This window comes from Daphnia pulex, chromosome 10 (genome assembly GCF_021134715.1).
Source record: "Daphnia pulex isolate KAP4 chromosome 10, ASM2113471v1".
Taxonomy (NCBI): domain Eukaryota; kingdom Metazoa; phylum Arthropoda; class Branchiopoda; order Diplostraca; family Daphniidae; genus Daphnia; species Daphnia pulex.
Window position 1 is genome coordinate 9,658,055 of NC_060026.1, and position 10,253 is coordinate 9,668,307.

The following is a 10,253-nucleotide window of genomic DNA, read 5'->3' on the forward strand; positions in this document are numbered from 1 at the left end:
GGCAGTCGTGGTTCACTAAACGAAAACTTTCTAAATTTTGCCAATGTCAAAAAAATCTAGACCGTTGTCTAAACTGAGGGCGACATCTCCGACACTTCGCAGCGTGCACACTCTTCCTATGTCAAATTTTCGGATAAAGATCTTGTCGTCATGCGCCCATTCCGTTCGGCCAAACGGAACAACACTGGAGGCGTACACTCGTCTAAGTCGCGAGGGAATCTGGCACAGATCTCGCCTAATTTTTCGCATGGACCACATGCAGCGCTGCACCGTCATCACTTTACCGAAATCCATCAACGTCACGGTAACTGATTATGGCTGCACGGCAGCAATGATCGCCCTCCGCCACCCTTGTAAACCCCCCATATAGAGTGTTTGGCCGAAGTTGTCTACCCAGACAAGGCAAAGTTGGCCCACCGCAGGGTTCAACAGACTAGCGGAAGTGTGACCGGACCAATGCACAGCGGATAGGAACTCGCAAACGGCTTTTCATCAACAAGCCGACAAAGATACATAAGGTTTGGCGAGTCCACATATACTATTCTAACGACTGTGTCATTAGTCCAGACAGTTGGTTCTTCATCGATGGCAACCGTTTCTGCGTAGTCGTCGTCGTTCCAGTTAATTTCCGCCATGTGCGCAGCATCGGCTTTCGTTTGGGTGACCAGTTCCGTTGTGGGCACGTCCTCGTCGCCATGGGCGTCCACCCCCGTTTCGGAGTTGGCCAGCTCCACGGTATCTAAGCCGTTCCAGCAGCCGAGGTGACAGGGCTTGGTGTGTGAAATACAATCGAAACCTTCCGCCCACCTGGGTGCCTCAGCCACGTGAGCTTCTGCTTCCGCCACAATTTCGGCCGCAACGATGTTCTCCCTCGCGGTTTCGCCTTCCGACGAGCTGTCTGACTCTTCAAAGGTAATCAGGGCCTGCTCCGGGTCTGCGCCCACGGCTTCACTCATCACGCTCCACTCGGAAAGCGCAGCTGCTGCAGAGTAGTCAATCTCTGATAAGTCTTCGGTAGACGAAGCGCCACCAAACGCAGCGTCATCGCTGTCTTGACTGATAGATTGTCTTGCTCCATCTTGTTGCTCGTCAACCTCGGGTGTGATCCACGGTGGCACGGCACGCTGTTCTTGACCAGGCACCGAGCAAAGCCCTCCACACGGCTGCTCGCCTTCTTCGTGCACATTCAGCTCCAACGGAAGCTCCTCCGGAGGGCACAGCAGGGGTAGACTGGGAAACGCAATGTGCCAGTTGAGACAGATCAGACACTTCGCGCACAGCACATTCACACTGCTTCCGCATATCTGACAGTGACCCTGCATGTTGTCTGAACAAAGACAAAGAAGAAGAATTGAAACGAATGCCACCCAAAAAAAGGTGTGCAGCGAGTTAGGCTAGTACAGCTATTTGTTTTGTCAAAACTAATGTTGACAACGTACCGTTCGGATTATGTCGGGCGTGTGCCAACCAGAGAGAGACACACGGATGGCGAAAAACCGTTTCCTGCACTATGGAGGCTCTTCAGTTGAGCAGGACATCGTTATCCAGCACTGACACTGCCATGCGTGCGTGTCTGAAAACATCACAACAAATTCAAAATTAGACCCAAAAATATTTTTTTTTTAATGAGACGCCGAGAGCTGGAACAGAAGAGTCACTGTCAACACAGAAATTAATTACAGATGGCTACATAGCAAAACACATGGTAATTTTAAAAAAGTTTTGAGAATCCTACAGATTTATTTCTTAACTTCAAAATTTACACAAAATGAAAGTGGTGCTCCCCCCCCTCCCCCATCACAACAAATTCAAAATTAGACCCAAAAATATTTTTTTTTTAATGAGACGCCGAGAGCTGGAACAGAAGAGTCACTGTCAACACAGAAATTAATTACAGATGGCTACATAGCAAAACACATGGTAATTTTAAAAAAGTTTTGAGAATCCTACAGATTTATTTCTTAACTTCAAAATTTACACAAAATGAAAGTGGTGCTCCCCCCCCCCAAAAAAAAAACCTTGAACGAAATGTTCGTTCTAAAAAATAAAGTTACGTAAGATGCGTAATGGCTGTCACGCGGTCGCCAACCGATAACTTGCCACAATGGGGAAAAAATGTTCTTAAAATACCAAAGGTAAACCACCAACCCACAACCCCCCCAAAAATGGACGGAACTACTTTAATGAAATGGAGATCAACACTTACCGGTGTCAGATCCGAATGTAGGCCAGTTAGACATAGCGTGCTGACCATGGCTGTGAGGTGTTGGGAGGAACCTCAAAACAATGTAATCTCCAGCTTCGTTCACCTTTCGAGAGTTCTTTGAAGGGGGGGGGACCTTCACTGTTGCCCGCTAGAAATTTCAGTCACTATCGTGTACTTAGGTTTTTTTAAAGGTGCCCAAAAACTCTCCCTTGGAATCATCTTGCGTTTTCGCAATAAACCAATGTTAACAACGTGCTCGATGGCGCCCAACTGTGCGTCTGTGTAATGCGCGACAAGCATGTAATACAAGAAGGCTTCTAAATGCTCTTGACACCTAGATAAACCGCCCTCCACCCTCCCCCCTCTCGGACTGCTACTTCACAGGCCGGGACAATCGTGTAGCATTTACGCCTATCCGTAACAGTAAATCCAAAATAGGAGTCAGCACTGTAATCAACCGGAAACTACTTGGCAGTGGCTCTATGCCTCACCTGGCGGCGATTCCGTGTTTGCACAAGGAAGCGCCGGAAGCACATTGGCTCAATCCATCACCAGCATCTGGCTGCATACCTGACCGCCCAGTCAACCTCCTGCAACGGGTTTGCAATTTCTGAGAGATTTTTTGAAAATGTGGCTTGTATGGCGCCGGTGATTTGACGATTATAAACCGTCCGCAACGTCTTCGATGCCATTTGAATTACAACGCAGTGTACAAACCGCGCAATCTCTGTTATGGGGATGTTGGGTGTAGTGGCTAGAGCATAAAAGCTTTGGAAAAAAGGCAATGATGTTCTGGTTTCGATCCCCGGCTGAACCCGTCATAAAACTGTTGGCCTGCGCCTTAAGGCTGCGGCATAACACTAAAAATGTTATTAGACAGGATCCTTGATTTCTTTTAAGGATATGACGTTAAATTCGCGTCATTAGAACTTTACTTGGATAGTGCGCGTTACAAATCAAATCGAAATCGAAATCAATAACTGTTTAGCTCTTATTTCAACTACTTTGCATCTGCTGACCGTCGCTAACCTGATAGCCGATGTTGACGGTGTCATTAACCCGTACAGCAAGGTTGGCTTGGCTAGCCTTCCCGACTAACACACACCACCAAGAATCTGCGTGATAACGGTTCCTTCTCAGAACTGCTGGAGCACTGGGGAAATTGAAGCTATCAAAAAGACTGGCGTAATGGCAGAGAGGCGATGGAGAAAAAAAAAGGCGTCTTGCGATTGCCAAGTAATTACGGCGGGATGCTATCATTTGGTGCGACTGAGGGACGAGGCCTCGGTAATGCTGTTGGGTGCCCTTTTCGGCTATTCTTAGTGAAAAACGGTGAGCGCCGTTTCTGACAGTTGGAAGAGAGCTGGGTAACAAATGCATTGCGGCAGCTACCGGAAAACGGATAGCTCGTAGGTTGCCGACGAACTCACAACCTCCTTTTCCCCAGAAATTTATTGATCCCACGGCGGAGCACGACTTGCGTGGACATGCAGTTTCTTTGATAACTCCATTTTAACTTAAACTCAATCAACACTTTGCAAAGCGTGTGGCATTACGGTAAGTCCTTATTAAATTAACAAATTACAGTGGAGACCATCTCGTTGTTTATCGTTTTTTTTCCATGACTGTTTGATTGTTAATGTGTGCTTTACTAGGTAGCATTCCAAAAATGTTTGATAACTAACTCATCCGTTCCCGTGGTACATGCTACCAAATTTTTTTTTCGCTAGATTCGGGGTACAGTTTACTTATTGATTTTTAAAATAGGGAATTGCTTCAACATTTAGGTTTTCTACTAAAGCAACTGAGTTAATCATAAACTCAGTTCACATGCACAGTTTGACGGATGCAATGCTGTTTTGGATGGTAAGCGCTAAAGATCGAAAAAGTGAAATGTGTTAAGAGTTCTAAATCACGCTTCCCATTGTTAACGACACATACTGGATTTTTTTTGGCCCATACATTCCTGTACTATCGTGTTTGAAATAACACATCAGAAACTTCGAGCGCCATCTGAGCTCTCCATCTTTATTATTTTTTCACTCAAAGCAGTGATATATCTTTATTGTCACTACTGCGATCTTTACTGCTAGATTGCGTTATTGGATAGCCCTGTTCCACGAACGCTTTTACTTTCCCACGTTAAACGGATCCATATCTTATCTACATCACGTTAGAAAACGATAGGTGTACAATTTCTTGGGAGTCACTTATTTGATTGTATTGCGACCCTTTTTTTTTTACTCTACTTATACGTAAAAGAGATGCCTGTGTCGTTATCCGTCAGTTTCTTGGCGAATAATGGCTTCCAGTAGCTGTGGAGTAGGGTTTTCCGTTGATTAAAAAAATGTTTTGTTTTTCAAATGAACGGAAATGGGTGACTGTTTGGGGGAAACAAATAGCCATGTCATTCCTAGACGTCTTTAGCATTACGACATGGGGAGCACAACTCCACCGTGGGCAGCTATCGGGTGGCTCAACCATGGGCTAGTATCACAAAGATTGTCTTGTAGTTGACTTCAGGTAGCATGAAGAATGTAGTAGGGCCTACAGTGCTGGCCTTACAGATGCTATTCGTCTGAAATGAGAAAAGGCATTTTAAATTTGAGATATGTTGTAGTAGAAACACGTTAAAATATTTGTCAGCGGAACTTTTACCTTTCTTCTGACTGCATCTGCACAAGCCGTTATGGTGATTATCTTCTCCACTATCTTCAAATCTTGCTGTGAGTTGCACAGTTATGAAAAATTCACTTCATACAACTTTGATACTTGAGAAAGTTTTCTAATTGAAAGCGGCCGAGAAAACAAGGTATAGGAACTGACTAGTTTACGTGATTGCCTACAGCTATGGTCAAAACAAATACATCATTGAAATAAATTTCGACAAATATCGGATGTCGCTCCCGTTTGTTTCAATTTTTTTTAAACGAACACTATTGTTGATAGTACAACGCGATACTTTACACTTACTTTTTTTTAATAATAAGTAGATATCAAACTTTTTTTGCCGGGTTATTTTAATTACAACGCGTAGTTTAGAACTATAGATTAACGAAAAGATATCACCTACTATATTCTGGATTGAAACCCAGTGAAATTTAAATTCATTAATCACTAGCATTTGGAAGGAAGAACGAGAATAAAAGAATTCAGGAAATATGAATTTTTGCCTTTATTACTTCGCCGGGCAACACTACCAAACACTACGTGCTTAACTTAAAACTATTAATCAAATCACAGTACCTCAGTAGTGAATCTCTGCCAAAATTCAAGTGGTGAAATATATAGATTTTTATCTTCAATTACATAAAGGGAGATGCGTGAAACGTTTCACTAGTTACGTGTCAACGTCAAAGTTTTAGCTAAGCCTATAGTTCATAAATAAGTATAGCGGAAAAGTGCAATCCATCCGGTCAAACGTTCAAAGGTGTTTGAAATTTACAGCGATTTGTCAGCGACATAACGGACGCTGCCGGCACCGAACCGGGCCAGTTTGGCCGCGTCTGCGGCTACACAAACCCTTTCATTAATATTACGCTACTGCCACTACTAAATAGCTCCTCCGATCCGTGTTCAGTTCCGTGTACCAAATACGTATTTTAAGTACCACCAAATTCTTGGCGACTCAAAGAAGTTGTGAATTTCTTTCCTGTTTTTTGATCCGACAGCTAAATTCACACGCGGCTTGAAGGATGACTGCCGTACGCCATCTAGTCCTACAACGGAGAAATCAGGGCACACGCCATTCGAACAACATAACCCTTTATCGACGTGAGCCGATAAAAGTTTTTAGCTTCTAGACGCCACGTAAACAAGGGTTAAGAGAGGATTCCCTATAGGGATTTTTCCCGACAGGCAATAGAGAGATCCAGAAGATCTTGCCACGGATGTCCCTACGGCCGAAAAAGGAATAAGTGAAATATGAGTCAAAGTAATTTCCTCGACGAAGAAATTACTCGTTGGTGTACTAAAGTTAAGGATCACAAGAGCACGGGAATAAATTATTATAGAGAAAAAGTTGGAATATCGAGGCATTAATTTAGTAATTTCCTCGACGAAGAAATTACTCGTTGGTGTACTAAAGTTAAGGATCACAAGAGCACGGGAATAAATTATTATAGAGAAAAAGTTGGAATATCGAAACATCATGTCCTTTCAATCATAAGGAAGCATTTTTTTATTGTTTCATTGTTGCTTGTGTAGCAGTTTATTATAGTAAACTGCCACATGGCAAGGGCTATTAGTAACATTGTGAAAATCAATATTTTATTCCATTCCTTGACCCAAGCAATAAACAAAGACAATGTAATAGTTGAGGTGTACATTTTTGGGGGATAAAAAAGCATTACAAGTTTTGTGGGAATCAGATCTCTTCCAGAACCGGCGAGCACAAGCGCAATACACTACTGAAGGCTGTGCACCGATTGAATTAACGGTATGGGCGGTACCATACTTTGAATTGAAGTTTACAGCAAGCCCGGCTAAATGCTGTGCGGTGCGGTGCGGCGGGTACAAGGATTACATCAGAGTTTGCGTTAATCGAATGGTCGTGGACGTCTTAGAGACTTCTTTTTACCTCATCTGTACTACATTTGGTACAAAAATGCGTAAATTGCAGCATTCATAAAAGATAAATCATGCGTTTTGCACGCAAGGTAAGTATAGTGAGCCTTGCCCGACTGGATAGTGATCTCCAGCGTGCGAACGTTGTCCGGAAAACTCACTAACTAAACAACTAACGCCCGTTCCACTCAAAGTAAGACTGCATTATTAAACACACATGGGTTTATTACACTTTACACACAGTAACACTAAACAAGTTCGAGTAATACGTACACAGCCACGGAAGGTCACTAGATAATGGAAATAAACAAAAATTGTAGAACTATTTCGGTAAAATGCAGCATTTTTACTCGACATCAAAGGAACTTTCTGGCCAATGCCAACGTCAACTGCCCTCGTTAAACAAACGATATAAACAAACGTAAAATGGGAAAAACAGCTGGTGTCCGACTCACAGAAAAAATAAAACGCGCACACATTGACATACCCACAAATACAACCCGCAAAGACTCAGGCGGGGGGAAACGAAAAATAAGGGGTTCCATACTTTTGGTTGTAGTCACGCGTGTGAACGGCTTGTCACTTTCAAAATATGGGCTTGTCCTTGAATGTTCTCTGCCGAACCCGGGCCAAAGTGTCCTCGTCACGAAGCCGTTGTGGCTTCGTTCGATTTAAAAAAAAAAAAAAAAAAAAAAAAAACAAGGGAGAAAACGATTTCATATTTTCAATAATTCGCCAGGCACTACCAAAATTCCGCTCCCGTTTCAACGGCAATGCCGTCAAAAAAAAGAGGAACAACCAGCACAGAGCCGTCCATTAGGTGAAGTGAAGTGAAAAAAAAATTTCACCACTCTTGTAAAGAGTGTCGTTAACTCTGATTCCGCTCCCAATTCAGTCAAAAAAAATATAAAGAAAAAGCAATAGTCTTGCTGGCCGAAACGGTCAAACTAAGAAACAAGTCACGTTGCGTTACAATACTCTACAACAAACACAACCCGCAAAGACTGAAGCATTGGAAAACGATATAAAAAAGTTGTTTCCATGATTCTGGCTGCAGTCCCGCGCGTGTACGTTTCGTCACGTTCAAAAAATTATTGGCGTGTCCTGGAATACCCTTTCCCGCAGTTGGGCCAAAGTGTCCTCGTCACGAAGCCGCTGACAGCCGATTACGTCTTCCAGGCTGTGGCGCAGACCAACGTCGATCTTCAGCATGCCGTCCATCAGTGACCTGGGCTGCCTCGCTCACATTCTCCCCGGGCACGTTGGACGAATCGCTGCTGCCTGTTGGACGTCCACAGTCCAAAACGGGCGGCGAGGCAAAGCAGGGGAGAACGAGGAAATAACGTAAAAAAATATATATATAAGCAAAAAACCATTAAGTCTGGGCTGAACGCGGCCGGTCCGGTGACCAATCGTTGTGGCCGCCTTCCCCACCGCCATAAAAACTAAACTTGCTTAGAAAACACTATACGTACGCTCCGTGGAGGTGGAGAGGCAGGTGTCATTTGCGCGGGCGCAGGCGGGATGCCGGCCAAACAGCATGTAGTGCAAAACGGCTCCCAAACTCCAAATGTCCACGGCCGGCGTGTATGGATCGGCGGTGTCGTCGTCCAGCTGGCGTCTCACTTCCGGGGCCATGTACAACTCCGTACCGCAATAGGTGGTTAGCGACGAGGGACACGACACGTGCTTCGCTAGCCCAAAGTCGGTTATCTGTATCGGGGAAAGGAGCAAATCAGTAACAGCAACGAACAGCCAGCACGAGCGCCAACAACAAGACATCCGACTAGGATCGGCCAAGCACATATCAACAAAACAAAAAACAAACCACAAAAAAAACGTTTTGCAACACATGTGGCGAACTCACCTTTACTCCCGCAAAATCGCTAGAGTCCGTGAGCAACACGTTGGCGGGATTGAGGTCGTGGTGAGCAATCGGCGGCGAGCGTGTCGATTTGAGCGTTGAGTTCTTCGCGGAACAAGATTTTTAGTGGCTCCGAAATAAGGCGAGATCCGCTAATTTTCACCGGGATGGCATCGTCACGTAAAACAAAACGCTAGGGTGGGCCATCCATGACTGTGCAAACGCCGTAAAATATTTTTGGAAATTCGGCCATCAGAGACGTCAGATTTGCTTCCTTCTGTGCGTCGGACGGGTATGGTGAAGTCGGCGAAGAGAGTTGGTAAATGCGGGCTTGCGGGTAGCTGTCGTGTAAAATGCCTAGTTGACGCTGTGTCGCTTTGCATAAAACTAGCTGCTGAAGGTTTTCCAATACGTGAATGGTGGTTTCCATGGGGCCAGATGAACCATCGTCTGCGGACCAGTCGATAGTGGCTGTGAAAAGAAAGTAAAGATGGGAGAAATTTATAAAAAAGGGAGAGATAAATTTTTTTCTTTTAAGTTTCTCCCATCTTTACTCTGGGCATATTATATTTGCTCTCTCCTGATAAGTTTCCTCTCCTCATTTCCTAGAGAATTTGTGATGAAATGCTTGCAGTAAAGTGAAACGACATTTTTTTCTATTTATTATTATTATTTTATTACCTTTTTTAACACCTTCCTTTCAACCGCCCCCCATTTTTTTTTTCCTAATGCTACCCCCTTGCATAGAGGTTACATTTCATTCTTCATTCTCTCTCTCTTCGTTTTTAAGATATCTGTGGCTCCTCATTTGTTTTCTTTTAGAACTCCACAGCTTAATAACATTTCATATCTTATGGTCGGTCGGTACTCATTGCCCCTAAAAAAAGGGATACGTTAGGCCTACGCCTACCTTTTTTCTGTTGACTATCGCCCTCTCTTTCCCTCCTCTTTTCAGTTTCCCAACATTTTTTTTAGGGAAGCAATGAAGGAAGGGGAATACGCTAGTGAAACCACCAGCTCGATAAAATGGTAAAATCGATCAAGGGCACGCTCCTCAATGGGTACGAAAGGGAAAGCCGTCAAATGACATGAGAGTGCATAACGAGAAAATTAATGACAAAGAACAGGAAGTGGATGGCCTACCCAGACCCTTGGTAACAAAAAAGGGGGTTAAAAGAAGAATGGTTATATCGCTAAAACCGTCGGACGTGTGTCCACTATAACAACGAATTAGCTAAGGCAACAACTGCTGCTGCTAGTACACTGTTATAACGCACACGTCGGAGTGTGTCACAGCGACAATAAAAAATTCAATCTACGGGAAAGAGGATAATTACGGATATACTTCCGTCTCCAGTCAGAGGACCTTCTCTACAAATGTTTACTTCGGAATTTTTTTGAAATCCACATAGACGGTTACAAACTCAAATTTGTTCACGAATAGAATGACGGGAAGAATTTTAACTGTAAGAAAACGCCTTTAGTATCGTTCAGACTAGAGCTCTTTTCTACGTATAACGTATTACGTTAAAAATTTACGTTTGTACTTCGTAAATTTTGCTTCATTTTTTACGAATCAAAACTTACGAAAAATTGTTCGTAGCCTGTTCAGACTAC